The 9,309-nt window shown below is 43.5% G+C and overlaps 1 pseudogene across 1 annotated transcript; it reads left to right on the top strand.

The window, feature by feature from the left end:
• Window positions 1–8,182: 8,182 nt before the first annotated feature.
• On the top strand, window positions 8,183–8,721 carry LOC308241567 (ferritin light chain-like; annotated as a pseudogene). Its single transcript has one exon. The product of its transcript is annotated as a ferritin light chain-like (transcript).
• Window positions 8,722–9,309: the final 588 nt, after the last annotated feature.

Below are 9,309 nucleotides of genomic sequence, written 5' to 3'. Positions count from 1 at the left end.
GACCAGTCTTTGCCATCGAACCCCAGGAAGGCTCAGAAATTGGGAGGACTGGTAGGAAGTTTGGATAAGGAGCAGTGTGGCATATATCCTTGCCCCTACCTGGATGAAGCCTGCAGCAGCTGAACCAGAGTAGGAGTGAACTGAGATGCAAGGCATAGCTGAGGACACTGAAAGTACACTCACATGGAAGCCCATTCCCACTTTTCCCACTCAGCCTATGGCTTCAGACAGGAGGAAGAGGATTTACCTATAGCAAATGGCCCCTCAAAAAAAGACCCGCAAACATTGGCAGCTGGGACCTAGTAGAAAAGCAGAGAAGCCTATCCTTTGGCAGGCTGTATCCATTGGCACAGAGCTTCCAATGAGCTCCTCAGAGCCCCCCATCATCAGCATGAGCCAGATTTGAGAAAAACCTCTACCACAAAAACACAAAACACATAGGAAATGGAAATTTTGAGAAATGGGGATGATGCCAGGTGTGGAAGAGGACTTTGACAAACACAGAGATAGGATGTTGCACCATGAAACAAGAACCATCTGACACACTCATTCCCTCCTGGCCTTACTTGTCTCCATGCTTATCACCAATTTGCATAGCAAATGTTTTACATATTTTTCTTGTTTATTGCCTATCTCCTCACTAAAATATAAGTCTCATGAGGGCTGAAATTTGTTATGCTATCTCTAGCACCTGAAACAATGCCTGGCATACAGTAAATACTCCAAAAGCATACACTGAATAAATGGATTCTCTAAATAAGAAACACTAAGGAAAAATGACTCTCAGAGACAACCAAGATGGCGGCATAGGTAAACACCTGTACTTGCTGCCTCTCACAACCACATCAAAACTCCAACTAAAAGACAAAACAAATATCATCCAGAACCACAGGAAAGCTGGTTGAGTGGAAGTTCTACAACTAGAAGGAAAGAAAAACACATTGAGACTGGTAGGAGGTGCAGTACAAAGGTACGGAGGCTCATGCAAAATGGGCTGGCAACTGGGTGCGCTGTTGTTTTTTTCAATCGGGAGGGAGATACAAGCTCCCCATTGCTCTGAACTCCAGTTCCGGGTGAGACTCTGGAAACCCAGACTCATACGGGGAGAAACTGGACTGTCTGACACCAGGCCAGAACACGAGGGCGGCTTTCTGTCAGAGGTGCTCACAGCGATCATTGTTCCTGCATGGGGCCGCGGGACACAGAGACCCGGGGACCTCTTTGGGGCAGGGCTGACTGGAAGCCAATGCTTTTTGCTCTGCCCTGGTGATTCCCTGAGACCCCGCCCCACCCAATTTACAACCCCAGCCAAGCTGTGTGCAGCAGCTCTTGCATATGAATGGCCTGTCATTTTGCAACCTAAAACCTAACAAACAAATGCAGCTGGGTCAGAGAGCTCCAAAGCCTCCAAAAGAAGGCCTAAGGTCCTACATCAGCAGCTTGCATTGCTTCACAGCTGGGCCTCATCTGGGCACTTCCAAACCCCAAACAAAGAAGATGAATCTGTATATCTCTCTGTAGCTCCTGCTGGGTGGCCTTAGGCAGTGGCTGACTTTGCACCTCCTTGGAGATCCAAGAGCCAATGTACCCAGTAGTCAGTGTGAGACCATACCAGAATACAACTCTTCACATCCATAAGCGTCACACTCAAGGGGCAGACTCAGTGAGCACCAAAGCCCCATTGAAGCAAGTCCTGCCTCATAAGGGTGTCTCCAGCACAGAAGTTCTCCCATTGTAGACACAGCTGGTCCTCACAGCCAGTTGGCCTGGAGGTCAATTCCTCCCAGTAATACCAACAGAAAGCAAGGCTTAACTACAACAAGACTGTGCACACAGCCAACAAAGGTGGACCAAGAGTGTCCACCTCAGGTAATTGGGGAGGCTGAGCCACTGGGCCCTATAGGACACCTAGCACACAAAGCCACTCTATCAACACAGGGAAGCAGCCAAAATGCAGAGACAAAGAATCAGGTCACAAATGACAGAAATGGAGGAAAGCAAACTACTGGATATAGAGTTCAAAACCACAGTTATAAGGTTTTTCAAAAATCTTCTAGAAACTGCCGATAAATTTAGTGAGACCCTCGAGGATATGAAAAAGGACCAACTAGAAATTAAGCATACACTGACTGAAATAAAGAATAATATACAGAGGTCCAACAGCAGGCTAGAGGATCTCAAGAATCAAGTCAAAGATTTAAAATACGAAGAAGCAAAAAACACCCAACGAGAAAAGAAAAAAGAATAAAAAAATATGAAGATAGTGTAAGGAGCCTCTGGGACAACTTCAAGCGTACCAACATCCGAATTATGGGGTGCCAGAAGAAGAGAGAGAGCAAGATATTGAAAACATATTTGAAGAAATAATGACAGAAAACTTCCCCCACCTGGTGAAAGAAATAGATTTACAAGTCCAGGAAGCACAGAGAACCCCAAACAAAAGGAATCCAAAGAGGACCACACCAAGACACATCATAATTAAAATGCCAAGAGCAAAAGACAAAGAGAGAATATTAAAAGCAGCAAGATTGACATTGAAACGGGGACTCAGAACTGTTGGACATTGAAATTGGGACTCAAACATTTTTTGTTATTATATGTTTATTTCTAGTCTGCAGAGGCAAGATTTTTTAAAGGAAAGAAAAGGGGAAAAAATAGATACAGAAGCAAAGAAGCATTGAACAGACTGTCAAACTACAGCGGGAAGGCAGAGGAGGTTTTGGGGTGGGGGGGCTGTAAGAGATCAACTGAAGGACTTGTACGCATGCATATAAGCATAACCAATGGATAAAAGACACTGGGGGGGGCAGGTAATAGCATGTACTGGGGGGAAAGGGAGGCTGGGGGGAGGTCAATGGGGGAAAAAAAGAGACATATGTACTACTATTTGCAATACTTCAAACAATTAAAATAAATAAATAAATTTTTTAAAAAAGAATATAGATGTTTTGCACTGAGCAATAAAATAAATATTTAAACTCACAAATAAAATAAAATAAAATAAAAGCAGCAAGAAAAAAACAGTTAGTTACCTACAAGGGAGTACCCATACGACTGTCAGCTGATTTCTCAACAGAAACTATGTAGGCCAGAAGGGAGTGGCAAGAAATATTCAAAGTGATGAATAGCAAGAACCTACAACCAAGATTACTCTACCTAGCAAAGCTATCATTCAGAATTGAAGGTCAGATAAAGAGATTCACAGATAAGCAAAAGCTAAAGGAGTTCATCACTGCCAAACCAGTATTATATGAAATTCTAAAAGGTATTCTTTAAGAAGAGGAAGAAGAAGAAAAAGGTAAAGATAAAAATTATGGCCCTGGCCAGTTTGGCTCAGTGGATAGAGCGTCGGCCTGCAGACTCAAGGGTCCCAGGTTCAATTCTGGTCAGGGGCATGTACCTTGGTTGCAGGCACATCCCCAGTGGGGAGTGTGCCAGAGGCAGCTGATTGATGTTTCTCTCTCATCGATGTTTCTGGCTCTCTTTCCCTCTCCCTTCCTCTCTATAAAAAAATCAATAAAATATATATTTTTTTGCCAAAACCGGTTTGGCTCAGTGGATAGAGCGTCGGCCTGCGGACTGAAGGGTCCCGGGTTCGATTCCGGTCAAGGGCATGTACCTTGGTTGCGGGCACATCTCCAGTAGGAGGTGTGTAGGAGGCAGCTGATCGATGTTTCTCTCTCATCGATGTTTCTAACTCTCTATCCCTCTCCCTTCCTGTCTGTAAAATATCAATAAAATATATTTTTAAAAAAATTCTTAAAAAAAATATATATATATATTTAAAAAAGATAAAAATTATGAACAAAAAAGTGACAACAAATACATATCTATCAACAAGTGAATCTAAAAATCAAGTGAATTAAAAATCTGATGAACAGAATAAACTGGTGAATATAATAGAATCAAGGCCATAGAAAGGGAGTGGACTGACAATTCTCAGGGGGAAAGGGGTGTGGAGGGTGCAGGAAGAGACTGGACAAAAATGGTACACCTATGGATTAGGACAGTGCGGGGGGGTAAGGGCAGAGGGTGGGGTGGGAACCGGGTGGAGGGGAACTATGGGGCGAAAAAAGAGGAACAACTATAATAATCTGAACAATAAAGATTTCTTTTAAAAAAAGTGGAACAACAACAAAAAAAAAAAAAGAAAGAAAGAAAGAAAGAAAGAAAAGAGAAGAAATGCAAAGAAGCAAAAAACACCCAACCGGAAAAGAAAAAAGAATAAAAAAATAGGAAGATAGTGTAAGGAGCTTCTGGGACAACCTCAAGCGTACCAACATCCGAATTATGGGGGTGCCAGAAGAAAAAAAGAGAGCAAGATATTGAAAACCTATTTGAAGAAATAATGACAGAAAAGTTCCCCTACCTGGTGAAAGAACTAGATTTACAAGTCCAGGATGTACAGAGAACCCCAAACAAGAGGAATCCAAAGCAGACCACACCAAGACACATCATAATTAAAATGCCAAGGGCAAAAGACAAAGAGAGAATATTAAAAGCAGCAAGAAAAAAACAGTTAGTTACCTACAAGGGAGTACCCATACGACTGTCAGCTGATTTCTCAACAGAAACTATGCAGGCCAGATGGGAGTGGCAAGAAATATTCAAAGCGATGAACAGCAAGAACCTACAACCATGATTACTCTACCCAACAAAGTTATCATTCAGAATTGAAGGGCAGATAAAGAGCTTCACAGATAAGCAAAAGCTAAAGGAGTTCATCACTGCCAAACCAGTATTATATGAAATGAAGGGTATTCTTTAAAAAGAGGAAGAAGAAGAAAAAGGTAAAGATAAAAATTATGAACAACCAAGTGACAACAAATACATATCTATCAACAAGTGAATCTAAAAATCAAGTGAATTAAAAATCTGATGAACAGAATAAACTGGGGAATATAATAGAATCAGGGGCATAAAAAGGGAGTGGACTGACAATTCTCTGGGGGAAGGGAGTGTGAGGGGTGTGGGAGGAGATTGGACAAAAATCTTATACCTATGGACGAGGTCAGTGGGGAGGGTAAGGACATGGGGTGGGGTGGGAACCAGGTGGAGGGGAGTTATGGGGGAAAAAAAGAGGAACAACTGTAGTAATCTGAACAATAAAGATTTATTTTAAAAATTTACTCTCAGAAGAAAGAAAATATGGCAGAAAATTTAAAATGTCACTATAGAGATGAAATAGGGAAAGTTTAGGATAAGCTAAAAAGATTAGGACATTAAAAAAATGAAGAGCCCTAGCCAGCTTGGCTCAGTGGATAGAGCATCAGCCTCCAGACTGAAGGGTCCCAGGTTTGATTCCAGCCAAGGGCACATGCCTGGGTTGCGGGCTCGATCCCCCGTGGGGGCGTGCAGGAGGCAGCCAATCAATGATTCTCTCTCATCATTGATGTTTCTATCTCTCTCTCCTCCCTTACTCTCTGAAATCAATGAAGAAATATATATTTTTTTTAAATGAAGAGAAAGAAAATTAGATCCATCCACGTGTCACACATCTGAAAATTAGGAGTTCCAAAGGGAAATAGTGGAGTGGATGAATATATTAATTTCAAAAAGTCCCCCAAATGGGTAATTATCCAGGTTGACAAAGTATGGTAGATTGTTTTTCTATAGATGCCTCTATCACCTCCCATATCACAGGTTTTCCTAAAATATAGTGGTCTTAACATTTGAGAAATGGGATCTATGCCCTGTCCCTTGAATCTGTAACCAGATGTTTGTAACCAATACAATGCAGTGGATGTGATCCTGCATGAGTTCTCCAAAGCTGCGCTTGGTGGAGTTCTCAGGTGCCATATAAGAAGTCAACTACCCTTACTTGAGGAAGCCAAGCTATATGGTAAGGTCACATATAGCCACTCGGGTTGAAAGCCGCAGCTGAGCCCCCAGCCAACAATGCAACACCATCTGCTAGGCATGTGAGTGACCTGTCTTGGACATCCAGCCTAGTCAAGCCTTCACATGACAGCAGCCCCAATCAATACCCCATTTTGACTGCATGAGAGATCCCAAGGGAAAGCTACCCAGCTGAATCTTTCCGAAACTTAAGCTACTATGTTTGGGGTAGTTTGTGACACAACAGTAACTACTAGAAAAAAATACTACTCTAAGTGCTCAGCACAATAAATTGGATGGGGTGTGGGGGGAGGGAGACCAACACTTCAAGCATGTTGTTGAAAAATTTGAGAACATCAGGGATAGAGATGATCTTAAAAACTTACAGCAGCCCTAAACGGTTTGGCTCAGTGGATGGAGCGTTGGCCTGCGGACTGAAGGGTCCCGGGTTCGATTCCGGTCAAGGGCATGTACCTTGGTTGCGGGCACATCTCCAGTGGGAGGTGTGCAGGAGGCAGCTGATCGATGTTTCTCTCTCATCGATGTTTCTAACTCTCTATCCCTCTCCCTTCCTCTCTGTAAAGAATCAATAAAATATATTTTAAAAAAAAAATTACAGCAGCCCTAACCGTTTTGGCTCAGTGGATAGAGCGTCGGCCTGCGGACTCAAGGGTCCCAGGTTCAATTCCAGTCAAGGGCATGTACTTTGGTTGCGGGCACATCCCCACTGGGGGATGTGCAGGAGGCAGCTGATTGATGTTTCTCTCTCATCGATGTTTCTGGCTCTATCTCCCTCTCCCTTCCTCTCTGTAAAAAAATCAATAAAATATATTTTTTAAAAAAACAAAAAAAACTTCCAGCAACAAAAAACAAAAACACAGAGGAATGATTTTCGATCTCAAATTCTATCCATTCAAACGATGAATCAAATATGAGAAACAACAACATTTCAAACGATGAATCAAATATGAGAAACAACAACATTTTAAATGTGCAAGTTCCCCCGGCTGCCAGGAGATGGTTCCATCAAAATGAGAAAGCGAATCATTTCCTTGGAATTTAGAGAATGTCCAAGCTGTGGCAGAAAGAAGAGGGTTTGCCCAGAGGGTCATCTCAAGAGGAGCTAGCAGAGTACCTGACGCACATGACTGTGATGGGAGGAACTTGACACTCAGGGCAGACAGTTTCAGATGAAGCAGTGATAGGAACACAGGAAACCAAGCAAATGAAAAAACAAGGCAGCTGACTCCAAGAAAAACTGAAAGTACCTGAAGGAATTGTAACCATAAACCAAAACAGGGCTCAACAGTAAACAGTATTAATATAGTCAGACTGAACTCTGAATGCAGATTTCAGCCAACATTAAACTAGTAGGAGAGGAAATATAGGTATATATGTGTGGATGATATATGTTGCAGAGGATAGTGTAAGACAGCTATATCCTTTTCCATTTGTAGGAAATCAACAGGTAATGTCTAAAAGCAAGATTAAGAGATGGCCCTGGGGGGGAGGGGTAGAGATCAACTAAAGGACTTAAATGCATGCATATTAGCATAACCAATGGACACAGACAGTAGGGGGGTGAGGGCATGTGCTGGGGGGTGGGAGTGGTTGGGGAGAGGTCAATGGGGGAAAAAGGAGACTTATGTAATACTTTATTTTTTTAAATTTCTTTTTGACTTATATAATACTTTAAACAATAAAGAATTTAAATTTAAAAAAGAGATGGGCCCTTGCGCCAGGCCAACGTGGCTCAGTGGTTGAGCGCATTGACCTATGAACCAGGAGGTCGTGGTTCGATTCCCAGTCGAACATGCCCAGGTTGGGGGCTCCATCCCCAATATGGGGCGTGCAGGAGGCAGCTGATCGATAATTCTCATCATTGATGTTTCTCTCTCTCTCCCTCTCCGTCTCTGAAATCGACAAAAATATATTTAAAAAAAAGAGAGAGAGAAATAGGCCCTGGCCAGGTAGCTCAGTTGGTTGGAGTGCCACCCTCAGATGCCAAGATTGTAGGTTCAATCCCCGGGCAGGGCACATATAAGAATCAACCAATGAATGCATAGGTAAATGGAACAAAAAATCAATATTTCTCCCTCTCCCCTCTAAATATAATTTTTTTTAAAAGATTAAGAAATAGCATTATTGGTATTGCACTCGGAGGTCCCAGATCTGTCTCTTGCTTCAACAGTGTTTGGACGGAACAGACCCAGGGACACCCGTTCTTCCAGCCTCTGGCCACTCTCCTGCGTCTCATCCAGTCACCACCTTCAGAACCACCTCCGGGACCAGCCAACACACCGGGTTTTTTTTTTCTACCTTAACTCCTCATTGCTGAACAACCATGAGCTCCCAAATTCGTCAGAAATATTCCACCGAGGTGGAGGCTGCGGTCAACCGCCTGGCCAACCTGCATCTGCAGGCTCCACACCTACCTCTCTCAGGGCTACTATTTCGACCGTGATGATGTGGCTCTGGAGGGTGTGGGCCACTTCCGCGAGTTGGCGGAGAAGAAGCACGAGAGCGCGGAGAAGAAGCACGAGAGCGCGGAGCATTTCTTAAAGTTACAAAACAAGAGAGGCGGCCGCATTCTCTTCCAGGATGTGCAGAAACCTTCCCAGGATGACTGGGCCAAAACTCAGGGCCCATGGAAGCCGCCCTGGCCTTGGAGAAGAGCCTGAACCAGGCCATTTTGGAGCTGCAGGCCCTGGCTTCTACCCGTGCAGACCCTCATGTTTGCGACTTCCTGGAGAACCACTTCCTGGATGAGGAGGTGAAACTGATCAAGAAGATGGGCGACCACCTAACATCCGCAGGCTGGCCGGCCCCCAGGCTGGGCTGGGCGAGTATCGCTTTGAAAGGCTCACCCTCAAGCACGACTAGGAGCCTTTGGAGCCCAGAAACCTTTCAGAGACCCCCACCTGCATCCCCCTGGTGTCTTTGGCTTTTACCTGAGCCTCTTCCTGAAACTACTAGCCATTCTTTTAACCACCCTAGAGCCCTCTCCCATGCATTGGACCAAATGAAATAATAAAGCTTTTTGCAGCAAAAAAAAAAAAAAAAAAAAAAAAATAGCATTATTTGTTTTTATTGATAAACATGAAGTTGATCACTGAAGAAATCCCTCAAACAGTTGACTAGTGTTTGATATGGGCAAGTGGGCCTGGCTGGTGATTTGGTGGTATTGGGATGAGGACGTTAAGTTCTTTGCTTCTGCTTTCTCAGTGAAATGAGCAGCAGCCTGTATTTAGGAATGTTGGAGGTTTGAAAAGAATGAGAAGATGTGAAATAGTCTTCTCGGTGTCTAGTGGATGTAGGATTATAGTAGGGAGATGCTGAGTGCCAATTTAAGATTGGTGGCCATACCCAGCATCACCAAGTCTATTAATACTTCTTCCTGTATATGGCTCAAATTTATTCCTTCTCCGCACACCAACTGCCAGCAAACTCAGGATTACACCCTTCCTCTTT

The sequence above is a fragment of the Plecotus auritus genome, assembly GCF_963455305.1.
Source record: "Plecotus auritus genome assembly, chromosome: 2".
NCBI classification, from domain to species: Eukaryota; Metazoa; Chordata; class Mammalia; order Chiroptera; family Vespertilionidae; genus Plecotus; species Plecotus auritus.
This window is presented reverse-complemented; position numbering and strand designations above follow the sequence as displayed.